At 38.1% G+C, this 27,432-nt stretch overlaps 1 pseudogene across 1 annotated transcript; it reads right to left on the bottom strand.

Annotated features, from left to right (window-relative positions):
• Positions 1-1,373: 1,373 nt before the first annotated feature.
• On the bottom strand, positions 1,374-27,098 carry LOC110202157 (E3 ubiquitin-protein ligase DTX3L pseudogene; annotated as a pseudogene). Its single transcript, XR_013483524.1, has 6 exons — positions 26,940-27,098; positions 5,274-11,594; positions 3,879-3,961; positions 3,002-3,081; positions 2,678-2,732; positions 1,374-1,936 (listed from the first exon to the last, which is right to left on the bottom strand). The product of XR_013483524.1 is annotated as an E3 ubiquitin-protein ligase DTX3L pseudogene (transcript).
• Positions 27,099-27,432: the final 334 nt, after the last annotated feature.

The raw sequence follows: 27,432 nt of genomic DNA, 5'->3' as shown, positions 1-27,432 counted from the left end.
CTAATCCTTAGAGATGGAGCCAGGTTTATTAATAATTTTCATAATTCGATAATAGATAAAGACAATTTGATTATGTCCATATCAGCAAAAGGGGATGGGACATTGCATTTCAGCAGCTCCCCAGTTGGGTGGTAGGTGACCTAGTACTTGAGAAAATGCAAAAGCTGCAGACTGGGTTATGCTTCCCCCAAAAGAGCTTTCTTAAAAAAGCCTCCCCAACAGTGACTGACAAACAAGAATACAGACATATAAAAAGATGTTCTAAATAATTATTGATTAGGGAAATGCAAACTAAAACAACTCTGAAATGCCACCTCATACCCATCAGATTGGCTAATATGACAGAAAAGGAAAATGACAAATGTTGGAAGGGATGTGGGAAAATAAGGACACTAAATCACTGTTGGTGGAGTTGTGAACTGATCCAACCATTCTGGAGAGCAATTTGGAACTATGCCCAAAGAGCTATAAAACTGTGTATACCCTTTAACACAGGAATACCACTACTAGGTTCGTATCCCAAACAGATTGAAAAAGAGAGTGAAAGGAATTATTTGTACAAAAATAATAGCAGCTCTTTTGTGGTGGCAAAGAATTGTAAATTGAGGGGATGTCTATCAACTGGGGAAGGCTGAACAAGTTGTGATATATGACTTGTAATGGAATCCTACTGTGCCATAAGAAATCTAAAATAGGATGATTTTACAAAAACTTGGACTTACATGAACTGATACAAAGTGAAGTGAACAAAACCAGTATCGTGAAAACAGCAATATTATATGATGATCAACTGTGAAAGACTGGACTATCGTCAGCAATGCAATTATGCAAGACAATTCCAAAGGACTTGTGATGAAAAATACTATCCACTTCCAAAGAAAGAAATAATGGAGTTGGAATGCAGATAAAGCATATTATCTTTTCACTTTATTTTTTCTTTTTGTTCCCGTTTTCTTTCACAACATGACTAGTATGGAAATATGTTAACATGACTGCACATGTATGAGATATATTAAATTGCCTTCTGCCTAAAGGGATGCAAAAGAGGGGAGCAAGAAAGAGGATTAGGAACTCAAAATTTTAAAAAATGAGTGTTAAAAGTTGTTTTTACTTGCAATTAGAAAAAAATAAGTATTATTTTAAAAAAAAAAAGAAATGATGAACAGAGTGGGTCCAGAAAAACCTGGAAAGATTTTTATGAACTGATACAAAGTGAAGAATATTGTACACATGAACAGCAATACTCTTCAATGATCAACTGTGAATGACTTAGGTATTCTGATCAATACAATGATTCAAGAAAATTCTGAAGAAGTTATTATGAAAAATGCTATATACCTTCAGAGAAAGAATTAATGGAGTCTGAATACAGATTGAATCATAATATTTTGACTTTATTTTTCTAGCTTTATTTTTGCAACATGACTAACACAGAAATACGTTTTGCATGATTTCACATATATGTAATTGGTATCATATTTCTTGTGATCACAATGGATGGGGAAAAGTAGTAAAGAGAGAATTCAGAGTACAAACTTGAAGTCCAAATCAAATAAATAATACATTTTTAAAAAAAGAAAAATAAGAATGAAATGAACCTAAGGAGGCAAAAGTGATGGTAGACAGCAAAAAATCTTTGAAATTTTTACATGGAAACAGAAAAGCCCAATCAGGAATCCCACTTAAGCCGCTTATGAGATGTGTCATCCTAGCAAAGTCCCATTCCATGTCTTAGCATCACTTAATTCTTCTGCCATTTGGATTACAAAGAGCATCAAAATCAGAAGTCTGCTGCTGGGTCAGAGGAAATAACATGCATACACTGTACTCCATAAATGATCTTTGTTGTAGTTGTTTCTATTTTGTAGCTGAAGATATTATTGTGGTTTTTGTTGCTGTTGTTCTTGTGATTAAACCTGAAGAAAAAGGAAAAGTCCTGGCATGCCAGGAACACAAGGTTATCTGTCCATTACATTATAGCAGAGCATTTAAGCAAAGCCAAACACCACTCCCAATGGTTACCTTCATCCATTTCTCCCAAAAGAAAAAGGAATTGAAGAGACTTAACCTTCAAAAGGAAGAGGAATGTTTACATGAGGAAATCTATAAATTAAGAGGGTGACTTCTCAAATCTTCCAAGATATTACAAACCTAGGAATAAGAGAAGTAAAGAAGGATGTGATGCCACTGGGGGTTAGAAAAAAAGATATGGCGAGACTGACTGGGACTAAGAGGAAAAGAGTTGGAAAGACTGACTTCGAGGGTGGCCTGCACATCTTCCAGATGTCTGGCATCCCAAGTACTTGTAATTTATTGTCCTGCAGATGCCATTCAATGGAGCCAGGAGAATAGAAATTACAAGGAAGAAGAAAATGTGACCAATGTGGAGAAATGCATATCATTCACATTCATTCAATTAGGCCTCATTCTCTTCACGTGTCTGTTTTAAGGAGATTTCAAGTAAAGGGCCCTTCAAAAATTCTGGAGTTCTCACTATGCAGACATTGAATTTTTAGGGAGGTCAAGGATGGCAAGAATGAATACTTCTGTTGTGGTGATGGTAAGGAGGGGAGAAGAAATGAATGGCTGACCAGCAGGGACCGAAATCATTAAGAGGTCCCATCCTGACCAGCATCGTCAGGAAGTCTGGACTTCACATCTCAACTCATCCACTTACCAGATGTGTCAAGAGGGCCAGGTTACATGATCTCACTCCTCTTCAGCTCTCTGACCTACATAATTAGACCAAGAAAATGACCAATCTCACAGTTTGCTCTGAGGCTCAAAAGGCACACAAAATGAAGAGCTTACTGCACACAAAGGAGTGCTTCTTTTTCTTATTACAGATCTGTATGAGCATTTCCAAGGAAAGATGTGTCAGGAGTGTAGGGAAACTATTTCAAAGGTCCATCAGAGGGTAAACTCCCTGGCTTTCCCTGACTTAGGCCCCAAGACCTGACCTATTCAAATTTCAAAAACAAATATAAATCTGGAAACTCACCTTTGAAAAGAAACAGTGAGCTTGTCAAAATGAAATTTATCCACAAGAGGAATATTGCTCAGCCCTTCCTGGGAATAATCCTAGAACCAATCAACAGAGAAATGAGGTTAACTTTAAGGCACTGAGAGGTCAAAAGAAGGAGAAACTGGCTTTGTGGGGAGGCCCCACAATCTGATCTGAACCTGCAAAAACTTTTACCCCTGGAAATGTCCACTAATTTTGCCACCCTTGAGTACATTTAGGATGAAGGAAAATGAAATGGCATCAGAGAAATACAAAAGGGAAGGGAAAAATATACACCATTATCCATCACTTTAGTGTCAACCTATCAAGAACTGGGTTTTGGGGAAAGGTGAACACCCAAGCAAGCCAAGGATGATGGCATGGTGAAAGGCAATGAAGTACAGGAACAAAAACGATGGCAGACAGCCAAACCTCTTAGAGCCTTGGACTTGGAGCCAGGAAGGCCCAACTAGCAACCCCACCTCAGACACATAGGAGGTGTGTCCTCCTGGCCTGAGTAACTTCCCATGTCTTAGCTTCAGTTAATTCCTCTTTTAATTGGACTAAAAAGAGCATCAGAATCAGAGGTCTGCTGTTGGGTCAAAGGAGATAACAAGCACATACTGTACTCCTTCAGTAATATTTGCTCTGCTTGTTGCTGATATCGTGGTTGAAATGATTATTACTGCTTTGTTACTGTTACTATTTTTATTGTGATTAATCCTGAACAGAATGGAAAAGATCTCACAGACTTCCAGAACAAAGAACAGAATCTGTCCATTACATTATGGCAGACCCTTTAGGCAAGACCAAATGCCACCCCCAAGCACAATCATCATCCATTTTTCTTGAAAGAGTTATTGAAGAGAGTTACTTTTGGAAGAGAAGTGGGATGGTTGCCTGAGGACACTTGTGAACCTGAGAGCCAGTTCTCAGATCTTCCAGGGTATCTCAGTCCTAGGAAGAAAAAGTACAGTTATGATGTGAAGCCAAAGGGACTCAGAGGGAAAGAGATGGCAAGACTGACTGTGTGGGAGGCCCTGCACATCTTCCAGCTCTCTGGCATCCCAACTACTTACATTTCCTTTAGTCCTGCTGATGCCATTCAGTGGAGGCAAGAGAATGGGAATGACAAGAAAAAATAAAATATGACTGAGGTAGAGGCCCATTCAAGGTGGTGTCCAGTAGCCAGCATCTGGAGTCAGCCAAACAGGGGACCTGAAGCTTACATCAGACACATTCTATTGATCAGGCCTTTGAAACCCTTGATGACCTTTTCAACTGTCCAATAAGGAACTTTCAAGCAAATGGCCCCTGAAAAGGCCTATGTGTCTGCCTATGTATACCCTGAATTTTTAGGAAAATGAAGGATGGCAAGAATGGAAACATTTGTGGCAAGGGAGGAAAAACCACCAGGTGACCAGCAGAGGCTGAAATCACTAAGAGGCCCCATCCTGACATGCATGGTAAGGAAGCCTGGACTTCACATCTCAACTCATCCACTTACCAGACATGTGAAGAGGGACAAGTCATGTGACCTCACTCTTCCTCAGTTCTCTGGCCTAAAAAAATCTGAGCAAGAAAACCACCAATCTCACAATTTTCTTGAAGGCTCAAAAGGCACACAAAATGTAGAGCTTGCTGCATACAAGAGAGTTCTTTTTCTTATTAATGATGTTAAAGATAGGTCCCAGAGCAAGCCTCACTTGGTCACTTTTTGAGTTTTGATGGCTCAGAGTGAGTGCAAATAGCAATTGTTTTTGTTCTGGCCAGAAACCCTGAGGGAGTTCCCCTTCCAGAATGATTTTTTTTTTGAGTAGGCAAACTAGGCCATCTTTTGCCTCATTTCTTACCTAGCCTTAATCATTGAATGGGTGTTGCCTCAGACAAACTGAGAACTGGGCAAGACCTGAAGCTTAAAAAGGCCGAGGTCTCCTACTGCATCTGGGGCCATTTCCAAGTGGACCCAGACAACCAAGGAGGAAAGAGTGAGGCTGGTGACTTTTCACTGCCCTCCCTCACTTAAAAACAATTCATGTACAAGTCAAGATATTACCTTCCTGATGTCACTAGTCCTTTTGGAGAATGAAGGACAAACAACAAGAACAACAAATGATGTGCGAGAGAAATTCCAAGGAAAAATATGTCAGGAGCGCAAGGGAACTACTTCAAAGTTCCATCAGGGACTAAACTCCCTGGGTTTCCCTGATTTAGGCCCCCAGACCTAACCTATCAAATTGCTGAAACAAATGCAAATCTGGAAACTCACCTTTGAAAAGAAACAGTGAGCTTGTCAAAATTAAATTTGTTCACAAGGGGAAGATTGCTCAGCTGTTCCTGGGAATAAACCTAGAATCAATCAACAGAGAAATGAGGTTAACTTTAAGACACTCTGTGAGAGGCCAAAAGAAGGAGAAACTGACATTTGGAGGACTGGGACTTAGAATCTGATCTAAGCCTGCAAGAACTTTTGCCCCTAGAAACGTACACTTATTTTTTCACCCTTGAATATAAGTAGGATAAAGGAACATGAAATGGTATCAGGGAAATACAAAAAGGAGGGGAAAACGTGTATGTGTGTGTATGTGTGTATCCAAGTTCATCATCTAGTATCATTTAATTTCTCCATCAATTGGATTACCAAGAGCATAGGAATCAGAGATCTGTTGTTGACTTAAAGGAGATAGCACACATACACTGTATTCCATAAAAGATATTTGCGGTGGTTGTTTCTGTTTTTGTATTTAGAGGCATTATTATTGTTGTTTCTGTTGCACTTGTTATTGTGATTAATCATGAACAGAAAGGAAAAGACCTGGTATGCCTGGAGTGTAAAAATGGTATTTGTCCATCACATCAAGGTAGAGCTTGGAGGCTAGGCCAAATTCCACCCCAAAAACATTTTCCCCAAAAGAAAAAGGAATTGAGAGAATTACCTTTCAAAGGGAAGTGGGACACTTGCAACAGTGAACATGAGGGTTACTTCTAAAATCTCCCAGGTTAACACAGTCCTAGGAATGGAAGTCCAGAAATGAAGTGAAGCCTCTGGTACTTAGAGTAAAAGAGATGGCAAGACTGACCACGTGGGTGACCCTGCACATTGTCCCTGCAGGGTCAGGAAGCCTGGACTTTACCTGCCAACTCATCTACTTACCAGACCTGTCAAGGTACCCAAGTTACTTAACCTGTGTTATACTTCAGTCTCTCCCCTGAAACATCTGGATAAGAAAATTACAAATATCAGTTTGCTCAGTGACCCAAAAGTGACCCAAAATGTACAGCTTTCTTTATACAAGAGAGTCATTCTTTTTACTGGTACGGATGCATAGAAGCACTTACAAAGAAAGATGCCTCGGGAGGGCAGTGGAGCCATTCTGTTGGCCCATCAGGAGGCACCAGTCCAGGGTTGCCCTGACTGATGCCTCCACCCTCAACCTCTATAATTTTCTTAAGCAAATTCAATTCTGGAAACTCACCTTTCTGAAATAACAGTGAGCTTTTCAAAATGAAATTTGTCCAGAAAAGGGAGATTATGCAGCTCTTCACTGGAATAATCCTAGGACCCATAAATGGAGAAAACATGTTAACTTTAAGGGATTCACAGGCAAAAAGATGGAGAACCTGAAGGAAACTCATTTTTCAAAGGTAATAGGTACTATGTGGCTTCAGGTTTGGGAAGAAGACGAGGGAGAGTGGCAGTTTCACCTCAGTCTGGAACTGAACCCTGAAATGAAGGAAACAGTGTGTATTGTGGGCCTGGTCTAGGAATAATTTTGGCTTGATAAAAGCAATTGAACCCATTATAATCAGTTATTCCAAGGATAAGCCATGTCATGCATTAAGCAATATACCCTCTGTCTAAAGTTTAAATTGAAAGAATACAGTCAACAGTTGAAGATTTAGAGGAAAAAGGACTTACCAAAAAGAGGCAGTGCCCATGCAGTACCCAACTTTACTGGTAAGAAAAGAAGGAAAATTAGATAAAGTTAACCTGTGTATCGGTTTATTCAAAATTAAGCATTCCTGTGATTCACCAAACATCTTTTCTAGATATTTTCAGGAAATTTAAAGTTGTTTATTCCACCAAAGGGTCCACCTTAACTCATTATACCTTCCCAGCCTTCAGCCTGTGATTGGGTCCCCAATAATTTTGGCTCCTGCACTCTGCACACTTGACACCCAAGCATCCTCTTGGCTCTCATGAGAATTCGAATTGCTGATTTGTGCCTCATAAAAAGATAAAGAGTATAGATGAATTTGTTTGCATATTAAATCATCAACATCTCTCAGTTTGCAATGGTTTTAATAGGATTACAAACAAAAAGAAAGATAAGGAACTGAACAAATTGCTGGAGGAAATAGATCACAAAAACTTCTGGCACCTTCTAAATGGAACTGCAAAAGAATATACACATTTCCACAGTAGCACATGGAACTTTTACAAAAACTGACCATGTCAATTTAGGGAACAGAGATATTGCAAACAAATGGAAAAAACACAGAAATAGTTAATAAATACTTTATAGACCATAACTTTTTTTTTTCTGACAACAATTATGACTTTATTAGAAGCATCTCACACAGCCATTAAATCATGTCTTCTCAAACATAAGCATAGAGCCAGATCCAGATGATTCAATTATTTAGAGAAGAACCAAGTAGATATCACTTGAGCTACAACACTTAACCTTCTGCACTGGGGCAATAGGGTGTGGCATTATCACCAATAAGTTGTTTGTAACTGGGAAAGGAACCTCTCTGCATCACAGGTTCTCTTTCATTCTCCAAGCAATGCCACAGGATTCAGTATGTAAGCTCCTACTTAATATTTATGCTTAGTTTTTGTAGCATATACAAAAGGTGGACTCATTCAGCGATGAATGGACATTTCATCTGTTGCCCTAAAAGTACACTTTTGAGGGGGCACCTAGACAATGGCAAATTGAACAGACAATTTTGTGGAGGTTAAGAGTTACAAAATATTTGAGTATGAATGTGGTCTCACTAAGACTAGACAAACAGCAATTACCACAAAGTACACCCCAAAACATGAGCTAAGAATGCAGAGAACCAGGGCAACATGAAAGCCAATGCCAGTTGCCTATTAATTTGGAAACTCTGATTCCCAGGTCAATGAGCTTGCCCAAAATCAGACAGTTAGTCAACAAGCATTAAAGGGTCTACTATATTCTAGGCACTGTGCTAAGTGCTGGGGATACAAAGAAAGGCAAAAGACAGTCTCTCTTCTCAAGTAGCTCATAGTCTAATGGGGAAGACAATATGCGAACAATTATGTACAAACAAGCTATATACAGGACAACTGGAGATAAACTACACAGGAAAAGCACTAGTATTAGGGGAGTTTGGGAAAGACTTCATATAGAAGGTGGGATTTTAGGTGGGACTTGAAAGAAGTCAGGGAAGCCAGTAGGTAGAACTGAAGAGGAAACGAATTCCAGGCATGGTGGATATCCAGTGAAAATGCACAGTCCAGATAGAGTTTCTGGTGCAGGGAACATCAAGGAGGCCAGCATCACTGAATCACAAAGTACACAGTCAGGGACTAAAGGGAGTGGCTATGAAGGGCTTTGAATGCCAAACAGAGGCTGTTCTATTTGTTCCTGAAAGTGATTAGAAGTCACTGGACTTGATTGAAGACAGAAATATCTTTTCCCCACTCCTCAATTTACATTAAACTTGCCAACTCCAAGGATGAATAGTTTTTGTTTTTGTTTTTTTTCTGAAGTGAAGGACTCATGTAAGTATTTGGAGACTAATTTTCTTCAAAATATCTTCTAATCTTTAATGTCCCTGGCTACCATTCCAGTTAGAAGGGAGCAAACTCTGGTGAGTTCTGAGGCCACAAACAGCTTACAAGAAATAATGTGAATGGAACTGAGGGTCCATCATCACCTTGTCCAAGTGGTACAATGAAAGATTCCTTAACTCCAGCATCTCTGGTGACAGCAAAATGGGAGAGAGGCAGGAAAGCACTGAGAGATACATTTTGGGTTCTCACTTGAGCAACTTTTTACATTTCTACCAGGCTCTCAGTTTGAATAATAAAAAGTAAAAAAAAAAAAAAACCTCCAAGAAATTAGACAGGTTAGCAGAGAGCAGTTCATCCCACTCACCCCAAAACAAATTAATTTCTTCTCAGATTCTCTTATTTTTCTCTAAATGGTACCTATACACACATGTATTTTAATGATCACTTTGATTCCATTGCTACAGCTTTTGCAAGCCTAGATCTCAAGGCATCCTTGAGGTCACCACTCTTATTCAATTCCTTTAGCCTTTAGTTCCAGCTTGACCCACTGAAGATAGTTGGGATCAGAGTAACCTAAGTTTTCTGGCCCATGGAACTAGAAAGTTTTGTGGTGAATATCATTCCAAGTGATCACATCCTTGACTCCTGATGTCTGAGACTGTCCTATTGTGAAAATCAACCTTTGGTCAAAAGCTCTTTTGACGGGATGCAAAATCTGCCGTCCTTCATTATTTGGCAAGTATGCTACCCTTCTTGTTTCTTCATAGCGTTTTCCTAGGTTGGGGTGATTTTCTGTCTGTATGCCTCCCTGCATGTCATAATGAATCACAATAATGCCACATGAATTATAACCCAGAAGTGAAGAAGTTATGTAAAAGGTTGTCATGGTTCCATCTGGCTGATTCTTTTTCATGATATGATAAGAAGTCTGACACATAGGGCCCACTGGCCTTTGTTTAATGGCCAGAGAACCCATGCTTGCACTTTGGGAGGACTTCTTTGTGGTGAATGATTTCCAGAGAGATGGTACACTCCTCTCCTCTTCTTCCTCCTTTCTCCTAAGTCCCCACAGCTAGGCAATCTCTTGGAGGGAGGTAAAGCCATCTTGAAATCATCACCGTTATTTGTCCAAGGGGTATTCTAATTCTCTCCAAGGGAGAGAGCTGGCCCTTCTTTCTGCTGAACAGGACCTTCAACACTGAAGTACTTCTTAACATACTTCATTGCTCTTTCAATGTACTTGGGCAGACCAGTCAGGGTCAGCTCTTGTTCATTCCACTCCAGGATTACGTGGGGGTGCTTTCTTTCCAAGTTTTCAAAGAAGGTCTTCTCAAGCCAGCACTTTCTCTTTTGGTCTAATGGTTTCAGGGTCACCACCTCTGTGACAATCTGAGGTAACAGCATCTGAAAGATGTCAATGAAATTCTTCATAAGCATGCGCAGAGAGGTCTAGGTCTTTGTCTTTTGGTTTAAATACAATGAGGGTTTTCTGAGTTTTGGATTTGTGGACCAGTTCCATTACAGTGTAATATGTTTTCTCAATTTCTCTGATTTCTTGACCCAGAACACGCCAGTGAGCAGTATCAACCTCAATTCCAGTGTTCACATTTTCAGGAACTGCTGGTTCTTCAGGTTGTTTGCTGGAGTAGTTTTCTTCAATGTATTGTTGCGCTTCTAAAATTTCCTTTGGGTTTCCCCAGAGGACTAAGTCTTTTTCTTCAGCTTTGATATGGAGGTTTTGAAACATGTCAGTCAGGGTTTTTTGCATGTCAAGTACCACCTTGTTATCTGTGAAATGAACATCCTTATGGACCACATTCTGTATTTCCCTCTGAAAGGTTCTGGTAAAAGCTTCTTGAGCTGCATCTCTGTCCCATGCCTTATTTGTCTCGAAGTCTAGACTCACATTGCCTGTAGGATATACCAAAGCACTTTTGATGCGTACTTGATGCTCAATTTCTATTCTGTCCAGAGTTTCAGCAAAGAAATATTTGAAATATTCATACAAATGTGAAGGAACGGACAGAAGGTCTAGTTCCTCATCAGGTCTCGTTTTGGGGTTTGAGTAAAGAACAAGACTGTTGGAGTCATTTGGCATAATTTCCTCAATTTCACTTCCTGAAGCTGAGTCGGAAAAATCATCTTTCTGGTCATTTCCCAGCATGGTGTCACATAAGAATCGATAAATTTTTTCAATATCTTCAAAGTCACCAACCACTCTCTCAGGTCCATCAAAGCCTCCCTCTATTTTGATCTCTGGGCAGATGGTAATAATTATCTCTTTTTGTTCTCTGGAAAGCTTGAAGGTCAGCTGAGCCTCAACATGGAGAAATATCTTTTGAGTGAAGAAATTAGAGGGGATAAGAGCACGTATTTCTTCTGGGCTCTTCTCAATGGGAAGTTCCTTTGGCTCTGACTGAGTCAGAGTAGGAAACTGTTTTATCTCCAAAATGTTGTTCCCATCTGGGTCTTCATTTTTTTCTAGGAAGATTTTCACATTTACCCCATCACTGACTGCCACAGAGTGGTCTTTCTTTGCTAATACACCATCCTTGGCTTGTTTTTTACTAAACTCTATCCAGAAACTGCTACTGTTGGGACCAACTTTGACCTTGCACTTGCCTCCCCCAGACTTTGATGTGTTCTGGAAATACTTTTGCAGCTTCTTCTCTATTCCCAAGTGGATCTCAGACACCCAGACTAGGAGCCGGTATGGTGGGCCATCGGCGGCACCGTCAGTGGCCATCAGGGCAGGGAAGGGACTCGTAAGTCAAAGAGCTGGGGTGGCAATGTTTCTTTGCTGGGCTCTGGATGAGGAAACTGGGAAGCAAAGAGAGGAGACAAAAAAAAAAAAACAGTGCTGTCAGCTCCCTACCTCCACCTTTCTGCCCAGACCATAACTTAATAAAAATAGTAATTGGTTCAGACAGCACAAACATAAGAGAGAAATAAATGGCAACTTAACAATGAAATCCTAAATAATGAGAATTTCAAAGAATAAATTTGAAAAAACAAGTAATTATTTGAAAAAATGATGAGAAAAATGAGGCGGAAGAGGAGGAGGATTATGATGATAAAGAAGAAATAATGTACAATAATTTCTAGGATGCCAATAAAGCAGTCCTAAGGAAAGAACACACACACACACACACACACACACACACACACACACACACACACATTTATATACATATACATATATATCCTCACAAACATACATTAACAACATAGAAAATAAGAATAATAAACTGAATATTCATTGAAAAAATTAGAAAGCCAACAAGTTAAAAAGCTTAAAATAAGCACAAAGATATTAAAAAATGGAGGAGAAACAGATAAACTGAAAACAAAAATACCCTAAAGAAATGATATCTAAAATTAAGGCTGGTTCTTTGAAAAAACTAATAAAATCAATAAACATTTAGCTAATCTGATTGAAAAGAGGGGAGAAAATCAAATCAATGAAATAGCAAATGAACAAAGTGAAATATCAACAGAACCAGAAGAAATGAAAATAATCAGCATATTATATACAGTAAGCAAAAACTGTATCACAAGCCTGAGAGACATGCATTGCAACCGAAATTATTACAACAGAAAGGTGAATGCATGTGGAGACTCCCTACACCAAGGAACCCAGCAGGCAGGGAAAAGTCTTGATATTTAAGTTACAGGGGAAAGGGGAAGTAATATGGTAGGGGGAAAGGACTAATCCCCTCCCAAAGGGTAGGAGAAATCATGAGTAAGAAAAATGTCAAAAGCAGCATTCTTTTCCCTTGGGAACTGCTAGACATATATGAACATATATGATGGTCTGATCATCTACAAGTGTCCCAGCTGCAGAAACAGTTTCTCAGTCAGGTGTAGACTGACTGGCACCTGTCTTGAATCACAAGGAGCACAGAGGGCGTTGAGCTTGGGGTACAAATAACAAATTATGTCAGCTTGGGGGTGGGTGGGTGGGGCCTCATGCTTGACACATTCAGGGTCTCTTGAATACTCCAGGTCCAGTGTTTCAGCAAAATATGGAAACTCAAAAAGATAAATTCAAGGGGCCCCTTAACAATTGCTCCCTACCTCCTCTTGGTGAAAGGGGACCCCTGGGTATGCCAATGACCACAGAGAATGCATTTGGTAAAACATTCCCATGGATACTACCCAGGAAGGGTCTCTAATGGTAAAAGAAACACTTCAAAAGGATAAAGGTCAACAGACAGAGAGCTAACAAGAGACCTTGGGCACTTTTACATCTTGTAAGATAACAGGATAGTTCCAGTTACAAAGAGAGATCAGAACCAGAACCATAAAGGACATAGTAAAAATGCTCAAAATCAGGGATTAATCCAGTAGGGAAAATCATACAACATCAAGAAAACTGAGAGAACTTAGTATACAGATACAGAAAATGAAAGCCAAAGTGGTACAATAATGGACATCAATATTAACAAACATTATCTCACTGCAATAACCCTTCCCAATATCCATGCAATCAACACATTTCATCTTGGATCTCAGACATTCTATGCAGTCATTCTGTCCCTGGCACATCTCTTCTTGGGGCAATCTAGAAAATATTGTGTCCTCAAGGGGGACCACCTCAGTGGACTTCCTTTCTGGTTCTAAGTTACTTGTAAAGACTCCTTAAACATTTCTGCTAAAATCTACTACAAAACAGATCTCAATACAAGACTTCCATACTAGTAACAAAATTTACTTCTCTAACAACTAGTACATGTGGTGGAAACCAGCTGGACCCTAGTGATTCTTATCTAATAAATGAAAGAGAAATAAGGGGAACATTCAATTAGGAGCTCATAGTCCACCTGAAACTTCAGAAATTTAGGTTATAAATACCCCACACTGTTTCTATCTTTATCTAAATTCTATACCTAACATAAACATTGTTAATAACAAGCTAAGAAGATGAGTGTGATACACCAATGAAATTGCATAAAAGTTACCAAATTAACTACCATTGTAGCAAAAGACTTGAGATGGGACATGGAGATACACTTAAGTAATCAATTTCAAAACGCTATATATCAAAGAAGTTGTTTATAAAAATATATATTCAAACCACAGGAAATAATTGGTATCATTTCCACGTTAAAGAAGAATCTTAAATAAAACTGACTTTCCATTGGTGTAACACAAATTATCCATAAGTTACTATTCTATAAGAGAACTGATTTCAATAAAATTCATTTCTTCAAACCAAACTGAAGATGTTTCTGATTTCTTTTTAATTATCAATAGAAGAATACCAGCTTGGCCCGATAAAATTTGCCATCAACACTCAATTATTCTCACATCATTTGGAAATATTTAAGGACCTTATTTTATACAGATATGTATCTATATCTAAAGATATAGCTATATATACACACATACATATATACATATACATAGTCATATGGATGTATATATGTAAACAGACACAGATGACTATAACAAATACTCATTTACTAAGTTGTTTAGGATATAGAAAAGACTAATTCTAGGCTGAATAGCTCAGATCTTACACATACGAGTTTTATTATAATAGACCGGATGTGTTCTAGCCTTAGTCTATGGGGTAATGATTTAACATTGTGCTTGTATCTGTGTTTCACAAGCTTCTTTTACCTTTGCCTAATTATTCCCGTAGCATTCAGAAAGAATGAGCTGTTCCAGGGACTTAATCTTACCATGACTATGTAAGTATTAACAGGAAGATGGCAAGCCCAAATACTAAGTTACTTAGTTCTTTGGGATATGGAATGACTAAAATCCAGGCTGGGGAACCTGTGGCCTTCTAGGTCCTTGGGTTGTAAAAAAAAAAAAAACAAAAACAAAAAACAAAAAAACTTGAGTCCAAGTTTTACAGAACAAATCCTTTTATGAAGGGGATTTGTCCTGTGAAGTTTGGATTCAGTCAAAGGGCTGCACTTGAGGACCTAGAGGGTCACATGCAGCCTTTGAGGCCACAGGCTTCCCACCCCTGGATTATACATTTAGACTGAAAACAGTAAGATCTTACATACTTTGTGTTGTGCTCCTATCTTCTATTGACCACTTGCTCTAATTATAGAAATTTGCTATAAAAAGGGAAAAGTAAGGATATGATTCTAAGCATCAAACCTAGCCCTTAATGACTCAACACATATATGGCAGGATAAAGCATTCTTACCTCTGTTTGACTTTAGGTAAGAGTCAAAGCTGACAACCACTTGTGCATAAAAAAATTCCACCTCATAATCAGACTCAGGAATAGCAAGTGGGAAAATATTCCTGTTCAAAAGGAAGTTACAAAATGTAGAAACTACGCCAGAAGGATCCTACCTTGTGCCACACCAAGCTCTTTCCCTTTGCTTTTTCCCAGACACAGACCTCTACCTGTAAGAGTTCAAGATCACATTCCCTCTGAGTAGCTAGTGGCATTTCTCTTGAATGGTGAACTACTGACTTAATGATCCATCAGATAATTATACCTGGATTCAAAACTCAAAACAGTATCAGTTACAGTCCCAAGAGCTTTTACCTCAAATGGCAAGTTTCACTAATCACAGCTTAGGGCTAGATAACAATTATTTTTACTCTCATGGAGTTGCAACAAGCAATAAAAGTTAACCAAGACTCGCACACACACGAGAGATTTTACTTAACATTCTTCACTTGTTTTTCTTTTCTTTTTCTCCTTGAACTAAGACTCATCCTGTAGTAAGGATCAATCATTAGAAATCACTTCTATATTATATACAAACTTGTAAATTCTCAGTTAGCCAATTTCATTGTTTAGGAACTCCATAACCCATAACAAGCTCTTTTCCCAGGGCTGATGACCTTGCCCACACAGATGGTTTCCAGGAATATGTCAAGTTCACAAAATAAGGGGGGTCTACAAGGTCTTTTCTTTGAACTATTTCTCACACAGTAATCAGTGACCAATTTTTCCTTTTAAAATACCTATATAAATACTTGAAAGGTTTTAACATTATGACAATAATCCCAAATAACTTAGTTAACAATCCTACAATTTTCATAAGTGACAGCCAAGTAGTTTTAGCTGTAACTTCCTCTTAACTCTAGGCAAAGACGGAAATTTCCAATTTCCTAAGCTGTACTTACAAAACCAGATTAGCAAGACCAATAAAATAACATTTTTAAGCAATTTTTTCCACCTTCTTTAAGTTGTTCAATTCATACTCTAATAACATTCAAGTTATGAAAAGTTGTTCTTCCAATGACATAATTGATGAAATAGGTTACCAATTTCACAATATAATAAAATTAAGCAATATAACAATGCCATAAATAATAGCATGTGTCAGACTTGAAACAAACCCATTAACACTCAGGTGACTTCAATTCAGTTGAATGCATTTCCAAATTACCTTACATAGAAAATCATTTTATCGTCATTGGCATCCTATGCTGATCACATCTAAAACCTGTATAAAGTCATCATGTATGAGGCAGTTTCATCTAATTAAAGAAATAAAAATAACAGTTAATATCCACATAGTGCTTGTCCTATACTAGGCATTGTGTTTAGTGCTTTATGATCATATGATCCTCACAACAACCATGGGAGATAGGTTCTATTATTAGCCCCTTACAGATTAGCAAATTGAGGTAAACAGACATGAGGTCACTTACTAAAGATCACCCAGTTAACAAAATTTCAGCTTCTCAATTTGTGTGAATGCCAAATAGTATAATAAATTCTTATGTATCATAAACATCACATTAGGAAAGAAACACTTCACTTAATATAAGACCAGAATAAACTCAATCATACCTGGATCTATTTTCCAACAGATAATGAATCTCAATTCCTAATTTTAATTATGTCATATTATATTTTACACAAGTGCTATTTATTCCAAGAGTTTCATATTATGAGGTCCACTATTTCTACTCAATGCATGGCCAAAGATTGTAAAAATGGCAGTTTGATATTAGGTTTCAATTTATCACAACTATCACACTTAAGAACACATTTTAATTTAGTTCAAATATGGGTTCTGCAATTTCAGAAAGAACTCACTGCTTATCTGTGTTTTCTTTCACAATATGATTAATATGGAAGTGTTTTGCATGACTGCATATGTATAACCTTTATAAAATTGCTTGCCTTCTCAATGATATGTCAGGGCAAGGAAGGTGGGAGAGGATTTGGAACTCAATTTTGTAAAAGTATGAAGATTAAAATTGTTTTACATATAATTGAAAAAATATATTAAAATTTTTTAAAACCTACATCATGGGGCAGCTAGGTGGTGCAGTGGATAGAGCACCGGCCCTAGAGTCAGGAGGACCTGAGTTCAAATCTGGCCTCAGACCAAACACTTGACACTTACTAGCTGTGTGACCGTGGGCAAGTCATTTAACTTAATCTGGCCTCAGATATATAACACTCACTAGCTGTGTGACTCTAAGTAAGTCATTTAACCCCAATTGCCCCACCAACAAAAACAAAAAACCAACCTAAATCACTCTTTTAATTATGACTAACAGCTTATTGAGGGGGGAAATGACATCAGATGATTTAAATTCATTTAAAGGATCAGTTAATTCATTCCATAAACACCAATAGTCTGTTTTGGTTTTCATCTGCTAACACTGTTTTCAAATCTTTCATCTTATGATAATCCATCTTATGAACTGAGGCCAGAGTATTCATCAGCTAAATTTTCCTCTGTTTCAAACCAGATGTTACAAAACCTAATTGTTTCTTTTTGTTATTCCTGCCTCAGCTGGGAGTTCTCTCATCCCATGCTTCCAGGAACTTCCCCTCAAAGGAATTTATTCTGGCACATTATTTTTTGCTTATTCTAGTGTGTTTGTTCTCTCTCTCTCTCTCTCTCTCTCTCTCTCTCTCTCTCTCTCTCTCTCTCTCTCCCTCCCTATGTATATATAGTATGTGTGTGTGTGTACATATATATATGTATGCATATATATTTATAATTCTTAACTATGAAGAAGGAAAATCTGTGAGACACACACACACAGATACTGAATGTGAGGTCTTCCCACTATATGTTAGCTTGAGACTTCAGTAGCAGCCTCTGGATTTTACTTTTCCTTATTGGGTAAAGTACTTCTTCTGGTTGGAGAAGTTAAAAAGATTCTTTACTGGCCCAATTTACGATCTATGGGAGATATTTGTGGAGATGGTCTTCAAGAATGCTGTGGCTAAGGTTTTAATCATTTCAGGAAACCCGCCTGAGGTGCCGTGCAGCTTAGTTGAACAGCCTCACCACAGGTCTAGTGCTGAGTTTACGAATATAAGCGGGGTTGAAGAGGCCCTAGCCTAAATGGACATTAATAGGATGTTGCATACAAGTGTTTGCCCAAAGGCTTAATATTATCTAGCATCTGAAACACACTGGGGAGTTAGTGAAAAGTTTATTTTAAGAGATATTTCCTGAAAGCAAGTATTTTTCTAAAGTTTCTGATCTATCCTATCATAATATTATTAGGTTTGTTGGTTATAGCACTGCTCTGCATATAACAGTTAAATAAAGACCTGAGAACTGTACAGTCATAAGTCAGTATGGTTCTTGAAAAGATCTGAATTCTCTAAGTGGATGATACTAGAAAACAGTATCAAAAGAGGGAATATAAGGATAAGTGAGGGTTAAATTCTAACACAGCACTGTCCTAGACAGGTTAAATTATAGCACAGCATAGTTTTAGGGAGTAGTCTTATATAATTCCTTACCTCTTCCCAAGACCAGGTGCATATAATAGATCCAGACTGAAAAAGATTATTCTGCCAATGTTATGCTGACATTACTGAGGTGTGTAGGTCATGATAAACATGCCAACGAAAAAATACCTGGATGAAAATTCTGAAAAATAGTTGTATTGAAATAAGTTTTGAGAAATAGTTATACTGTACACGAATTATTTTTAGATACTTAGAGAAGTTCTGACTCTTTTGTCTGCATAAAAAAGACTGCTCTTGTGGATTTCTCTCAGTCTCTCATAGGCTAGCTACCTAAATGCATATACTCTGGGTGCTCCTATTTACCTCTTTTCAATAAACTCTCTATTCTTTCAAGGATTGGCACCACATAGGTTCATTTCAACCTAAGACAAACCACAAAATAAATCCTCAAAAATCAACTGCATTTCTATGGAACAATAAGAAAATAAAACAGGCAATAAAACAAAGAAAAAATTCATTCTAAATAACTAGAGATTCGATTACAAAGTGTACTTTCAAGGAATAAAGGACAACTTAAATACCAGTGGTCATAGCTGAGCTGTGTCAATTGAATAAAAATGACAAGGCTATAAAAGTTAATTTAGCCTTTTAATACCATGCCAGAAATCTGAGGGATACTCTATAGAATTTTACAAAATAATAACAAAATTCATTTGGAAAAATCAAAGATCCCCAAAAATATCAAATGAATTGATCAAATGAGGCAGGACTGACCCTCAAGACTTCAAACTATATTATAAAGCAGCAGTCAGCAGAAGCACCTCAGATTGGTTATAGGTAGATAGAGGTAGAGTAATGGAAAAAAAAATCTTGACAAGAGAATTAACAATAATAGAACTTAACCCAGTGTTCAATAAGGTAGAAAACATGTTACTGTTAGGAAAGAACTCCCAATTTGATTTAAAACAACTCCTGGGAAACTGGAAAGCAGTCTTGTAGAAATTAGGCTAAGATTGCACCACACTCAAGAATTCATTTTAAATGGTTACATGACCTTACTATTAAAGCTCATACCTTCATGGAGGTTACAGGGAAAAGTCAGAACAGCTAAAAAATATCTTGGCAGATGCTGGAGGTTTTGTGATGGATCATTAAGGAGTTTTGAAACTCCTCCTTACAACCCTGGTCACTCCCTTCCCTTGAGTCAAGAGGGTATCTGTTAACCCCTGTCATAGGAGAAGAGTTTCACCCTTTACCCCTCACCTTTGATTTTACCCTTCCCCACCTGGGAAAGGAAGGAGGGGGGAGGGGCAGCAGCTACAACCTGGGCCCCACTGGCAAGGCCTTGGGCCCTGGAGCAATCTTTGCCTGGAAGCATCACCCAGGTTCAGCACATCCTGCTCAAGGTAATGAAGCTAGCCTCTGAACTTGAGTAATCAGACTCTTCTTAAATTTGTTAAATGTCAATGATGAGATGTTGATTCTCTGTGTAAAGTAATTTGGAAATGAATTTAACAAAATTGAAGTCATCTGATTGGTAATGGGTTTGTTTCAAGTTTCAAATTGGTGAACTTTTTGTATCAGTTATGTCAAGCAACTTTTCATAATTTGTTTACTGCTAAATTAATTTGGCTATTTTTGGTTATTGTTTTAATGTGTAAACTAGCCAAAAACCTTGTTTGGGTTACGGCTTGCTGAGAATTTGCAAGTGTATAGAAATCTCTAACGATTGGATTTTTATACCAGGACAAATTTAAATTTGAGATGTAAAGCCTGGAAAAGTTTTTCCTAAGCTATGATTAGTGAAACTTGCTGTTTGAAGTAAAAGCTCATGGGACCATAAATTATTTTATTTTGAGTTGTCTGATGGATCATAATAATCAATAATCAATAATCCATCATGTCTGACAGAAATGCCATAAGCAACTAAGAGAGCATGTGATATTGGTGGGAAGTCTACATAAGGAAAAGCTGAGAGGACAATTTTAGCCTCAATCTAAGATGGGATCCTCCTGGCTCAGTTTCCCCATTATGTTCCTTTGAAAAGGAATGTTACCCACCTGGCTATTCCTAAGTCTGGCTATGAGGTGGATTTGATACTGCATGAGTGGAAAACTGTGAATTATCTGAATCCAAACAGAGCTAAGATATTTTATCCAGCCATATTTGGGCCCTAAATCTTGTCCCTGATTTATCCTTTTATAGCAAATTTCTATAATCAGAGCAAGTGGTCAGTAAAAGATCAGCACAAGAGTGTGAGATACCACTGTTTTGACCTCAATGTGTAGTCATTCAATACCCCTAAACAACTGAAATAAAATCAGAAACATCTTCAGTTTGGGGAGAAGAATTTCAGTGATAATTGAAGTGAAAGTCAGTCTCTGGGAAATTCATTTGTGTAACTATTGAACCCAGTGGTGGAAAACTTCTACCTGCAAAAGCTTTACTTAAACTTTTAAAAAAGTAACCACATTAGGTAATCCTTCAGGTCAAATGTAAATGATGGGGCTCTTACACTTTTACTTCTCTCTATATCTGGGCCCTGCAATCTTTTCTGTCAGATTTGTGTCTTTTAGACTACAGGCCATTTACCTACAGTTGGTAGCAAACATTGGGTACGAGCCAATGTCCCCTCCATTGTCCCCTGGATGCAGCCTGTGCTCGGTTCCAGTCAACCTCCTCTTTGGGACCCCCTTGAGGCAGGGACAGCTGTATGCCACTTGCCAGCAGGAAGCAGTTTCAGAAGCCAAGACCTTTGCCTCTTACCCCAAAAGAATTTGGGTCCCTTTTGTTTGAAGGGGGAATGGTAGTGATGGGATCTGAACCCTTAAAAGGAAAAAAACATGTCTTTGGGATCTAGACCCTAAAAAAGAAAATCCCTGGACTTGCACCAAATCTCTAGTGCATTGCCTGAGGCTGTAATCCACTCAACTGGCCTTTCATTGTGGCTACCAGTCTCCCAATTCTGTTCTGTTACCTCCAGATAGCTCCTGGCCCTACCCTCCTCATTGCCCCAACCTTAATCTTATCTAGACTCCATTCTATTCTCCCTTGGCCATGTGGTCCAGGTCCCTGGCATTCTGTTCACCGCAGTTTACTAGCCACTCCCATCCAGATCCTCCTTAGACCCCTCCTTCAGTCACCCCAGACTACTTGGGTCCCTCCCCAGATCCCTTCCACAGTCTTTCTGTATATAAGGTTCATCTTATCTCCATTAAGGGGCTCAGATTCTTTAAGGGTTTAGCCAAGGGCTCAGATTCTTATAATATAGCCAATAACTCACAAATGTTCAGATTCCTTAAGAGTCTGGTCAGTATGGTGGTTCTTTAATAAACCTTGCCTTTGGCTGAAAAAAAAAAAGAATACATCCCTTACCCATAACTGTGAGAGGTATAATGATCTGTTCTGTTTTTATTGTATGATCTCTTTACATATTTAATTTATATATGTATGTATGGGTATGTGTGTATACACATATATATTGCAAAATTATAAAGAAGAAATATGTTGAATGAAGAGGTGTGAGAATATGCTCATAACCCACTCCTAAGCAGAAATAGGATATCTAGAGGTGTTACATACTACACATATTTTCAAATTTTTTCAATGTACTGATCAGTTGTGGTCCTTGTTTTCTTCTTTTTTCTTTATTTTGCATCATTATCACCATTGTTGAAGATACATGAGGTTGGCAGTCAAATGTTGTTAAAGGTAAAGGTTTGCAGATTACAACATGTTTTCTCTGGCCCAGTAAATACCCTACAAATTGGAGGTGGGGTGGGGAAAGAGGAAAAGACAATGAGAAAAATAAGACAATACACCAAAATTTGTGAGATGCAGAAAAAGCAGCACACAGGGGAAATTTTATATCTCTAAAAACTTACATCAATAAACAAGAGAAAGAGCAGATCAATGAACTGAGCATTCAACTAAAAACAAAACAAAAATAAATGAACAATCTCTAATTAAACACCAAAATAAAAATCCTAAAAATACACACTGTGTATTGTGAGTTACACAATACACAGTAGTAAATGACCATAGTAATCCAGTGTTTGAGAAACCCAAAGATTTAAGCTTTGGGAGCCAGAACTCAGTATATGACAAAAATTGTTAGGAAAACTAGAAAGCAGGTTGGCAGAAACTAGAGAAACAGCAACTCACACTGTATATCAAGATAAAATCAAAATGGGTAAAGGATTTAGGCAAATTAGGGGAAGATGGAAAAATTTACCTATCAGACCTATGAATAAGGAAAATGAGTCAAATTGATAAAAATTAAAACCATTCCCCAACTTATACAAACAAGTAGCATTCAGAAGAAGAAATCAAAGCTATCAATAGGTATAGGAACAAAAAATGTTCTAAATCACTCTTGATTACTTCCAGAGAGAGAACTGATCAATTCTGAATGCAGATTGAAACATATTTTTTCACTTTCTTTATTTTTCTTGCTTTTTATTTTGCAACATGGCTAATATGGAAAAAAACGTTATGTGTAATGGATATATCTCTTCCCTTCTCAATGACTAGGGAGGAAAGGAGAGTATTTGGAACTCAAAATAAAAGATGAATGTTAAAATTGTTAAAATAATGTTAATTGTTAATATTAAAAATGCTAATTCAGCAAAAAATCCTGAATTCTCCCAAACATTTAAACAACAATTAATTCCAATGCTACATAAACTTTGGGGGAAAAAAAGAAGTACAGATGGGGTCCTACAAAATCCCTTCTATGGCACAAATATGGTCTTGGTAACAAAACACCAGGAGTCAAAAAGAGAAAGAAAATTATAGATCAATTTAATAATGATTATTGATAAGAAAACTTTAAATAAAATATCAGCAAGGGGGCTACAGTAATATTTGCTATGATCAGGCTGTATTCATGACAGGAATGGAGATCTAGTTCAATATAAAGAAAATTATAAACATAACTGAGCATATTAATAACAAAACTCATAAAATCATGTGATTATTTCAATAGATGCATAAAAAAGGTTTTGATAAAATACAATACCAATTCCTGTTTTTAAAAAAAAACTGAATTGGGGATTTCCTTAAAATGATAAAAAGTATATCTAAAACTAAGAACAAATAACAGCTTTAATAAGGATTAACTAGAAGACTTTTCAATACTATCAGAGGTGAAACAAGGATATCCATTATTACCACTGCTATTGAGTATTTTATTACAAATTCAAGGCACAGAAATAAGACAATAAAAATATTTTGAAGAGATAATCATTGGCAAAGAAAAAGCCAAACTATCACTTTATGTGGATGATATTGATGGTTTATTTGAGAAATCAACTAAAAAACTAATCAAAACCATAGACAACTTCAGTAGTGTAACATAATATAAAATGAATCCAAACAAATATTCAGCATTTCTATATATTACCAATAATCTCTCAGGCAGGCTGGCTCTTTGAGGAAGGTACAATTATCCTTTACCATTATTTTCAACTGTTCTATCCAAGGGACTCGGGGTATTCTTGGGGACTACCTTATTCTTAAACAAAAAAAGACACAGGCTACAATAGAGGTATTCACTTCATCTAATTTCTACCAGGGTGCTAGATTCACCCTGTCCACTAGGTACAAATCTGATGCTATAATGAGTATAGCATCATGGGATGAATTAACAGTGTGGAACCCCCTAGGGATTCTGAGGTTGAGGTAAGTGTCCTCCTCTCATTACAGAAATCTTGAGATTTTTAATACTGGAACTTAATGGGCAGTACCTTCTTTTGGCTATCAGTAAATTTATGCATTTTAACCCATTAAAATACAGCCCTGTCTATGTGGCAGCATCGTTCACATCGTTTAGCATTTTGAAAAAAGAGACTGAGGTGTCATCCATTATGGCCCACAGCACACATTTATAAGTTATGGAGAAATTAGAGGAGCAAGGGGAAAAAAAATCACCTTTCACATCAACAGATAAGGGATGAGGTCCTGAGTAAACCAGTTATAGGGATATCACAGAAAATAAAATGAACAATTTTGATTGTATAAAATTGAAAAAGCTTTTGCACAAACCTAATACAATTAAAATTAGAAAGAAAACAGGTTAATGGGGGGATTTGCAGCAAATTTCTCTACTAAAGGCTTTATATAATATATATATATATATGTATATATGTGTCTATACATACTTACATGTATATATGTATATAGAATAAATTCTAATTTATCAGATTAAGAGAATGGTCAAAGCCTATTAAGAGGAGGTAGGCTTCAAAGGAAGAAATCCCAGCAATCAAAAATCATATTGATAAAATGCTCGTTACTAACAATTAGAGAAATGCAATTTAAAGCAGTTTTGAGGTTCCACCTCCCCCCGCCCCAGTCAGGCTGTCTGGCAAAAATGAAAAATGAAATCAACCACACACACACAGACACACACACACACACACACACACACACACACACACACACAGACACACACACACACACACACACACACACACACAGACACACACACACACACAGAGACACAGACACAGACACACACAGAGCAGCTTTCTTTTGTGTGTTATCTTCCAGCATTACATTGTAAACTTTTGACACAGTGACTGTCTTTCTTTTTGATATTTGCGTCCCCACTGCTTAGCACCGTGCATGGCACATAGTAGGTGCTTAATAAATGTTTATTGACTATTAATGAACAAAATGACAAATGTTGCTGAGGCTGCAGGAAAATAGACACAGAAATCATTGCTAGCAGAGATACAAATTGATCCAGACATACTGAGAAGCAAGTTACAATTGTGCCCCAAAAGTTACTAAATTGTGGCCCAACTGTACCACCACTGGGACCACATGGGGAGCAAAGAAAAAGGACCCACACATACAAAAATATTTATAGAAGCACTTTTTGAAGGAACCAAAAACTGGAAACTAAGGGGGTTTCCACCCACAGTGAAATAACTAAATAAAGTGTGGTCTATGAATATACTGGCAACATAATATTTTATTGTACCATAAGAAATGGACAATTTCAGGGAAAACTGAGAACTCTTAAGATCTGATACGGATTGAAGTGAGCAGGACATAAAGGAAAAAAACCCTTACAAAGCTTTTAGAACCCTAATTAATGCAGTCCAAAGGACTGTGGATGAATCATGCTATCCATCTACTGCCAGAGAGGTGATGGACTGAAATCCAGAATGACACCTGCCTATTTGAACTTGGTCAAGATGGGGATTGGTTTTGCTAGAATATATATTTATTGTGAGGGTGTTGTCATTTTCGTTGTTGCTGTAGTGGGGCAGGGAGTGCCACAGGGAGAAGTGATGATAAATCCTTGTAAAAATAAATTTTAAAAACTTTAAAATAAGAGAATTACTCTTCCCAGTCCAATTAAATTGGTTAGATATCCTATACAGAAACCATCCTTTTGTGTATTTTTAAATATTTAAGATGGGGACTCGTCCATACCTGCTGGCCTCACAAAGCTATATTAGCTCTGCATGCAGTTCAGTGAGCCTAAAAGAGGAGGGTTTTGTCCTTGTGAAAGGCTTAAGAACTCTGATCAATGCAACGACCAATTAAAATCCTAAGACAGATGATAAAGCACGGGAACCACATCTGGACTGGTGACGGAGTAATAGATGCAGAATACGACACGTTTTCAGATGCATGCAAAATGGAGATTTGTTTTGCTTGACTATACATATTTGTTACAAAGGCATCTTTTTCTTTTTCTTTCTTTTTTTAATGAGGCGGGGTGTGGGAGGTAGAGAAAACAAAAACGGAGGAAAAGGGAAAAACAAAACAAAAGACAGTCGTTAAGGCACCTTAAAAAAACTGAACAAAGGAGAATAAAATGAAGGACAAAAAGAAACATCGGAAGCTTTGAAAAATACAGATCGAATTTATAAAATATTTCAAAAAACTAAGCTCTAAATTATAGAGATCAACAGGTGCATGGACAATCTTTTTTCTATTTTATGATGTACATGGAAATGTTTATTTGGTAGGGCGTTTGTTGAGTCCGGAACAATAATGAAGGAAGGAAAGAAGGAAGGAAAGAAGGAAGGAAGGAAGGAAGGAAGGAAGGAAGGAAGGAAGGAAGGAAGGAAGGAAGGAAGGAAGGAAGGAAGATGAAATGATACAAAAATAAGAGATATTTCATAGTCTAGCTCCGCTTTTCCCCCGAATCACCCAGTAGTCCCCCCTTCTGGGCTGCGCTACGCGTAGGGGGTGACGGGGGGGGGAAGGGGAAGGGGACAAAGGGCGGAGGCGGGGAGGCAGAGTAAAAGTGGGGAGGGGGCCGCCGAAAGGGGGTGGGATAGGGAAATCACCGAATGCGTTCCGGGGGGACCTCCATCCCTCCCTCCCGACAGACAGAGACCTGGGCACATCCAGCGGCATATCCACCCACGGGTGAAGGCCAAAACGGAGGTCTGGGTGTATAGGTTGGGTGGGGGGTGCGCACAACTACCTCTCCGCCAGGGTTCTGGGGAATGAGTAAAAGGGACGCCCCACGGGCCCTTACTTACCTCCCCCTCACAGGGGACTCCCACCGGGGATCAGGCACGCCCGGGGTCTAGGGGCGAGAGCCTGACGGAGATGGAGCTGCTTCCCTGGCAGCTCCTTGTCGCAGAATGCGCAACAACCCAGCCCAGGTGAAAACCGCAGAAAGGAGGAGACTTGTGACGTCACTTTGGGAGGCGGGGATTGATCTAGCCTATGGAATGAAGAAATGAATAAAATTTGGGCAAGAAAACCCAGCTAATTGATTGCTCTTTAAAGGACAACCAAATTGCCAGGATTTTTTTTTTCATGTAAAAAAAGGATGAAGATTAGTCAGTCAATTGACATTTAACAAGTGCCTACTATGTGCCAGGTACTATGCTAAGCACTGGGGACAGAAAAAGAGGCAAAAGACAGTCCCTGATCTCAAGGAGTTCACAAGCAAACATATGTGCACAAAGGAGCTACCTACAGGATAAATAGGAAATAACGAACAGAGGGAAGACATTAGAATTCAGG

Source organism: Phascolarctos cinereus, unplaced genomic scaffold (assembly GCF_003287225.1).
Source record: "Phascolarctos cinereus isolate Bilbo 61053 unplaced genomic scaffold, phaCin_HiC Scaffold_8;HRSCAF=390, whole genome shotgun sequence".
NCBI lineage: Eukaryota > Metazoa > Chordata > Mammalia > Diprotodontia > Phascolarctidae > Phascolarctos > Phascolarctos cinereus.
Note: the sequence above shows the minus strand (reverse complement) of the source record. Positions and strands in the feature narration are given on the sequence as shown.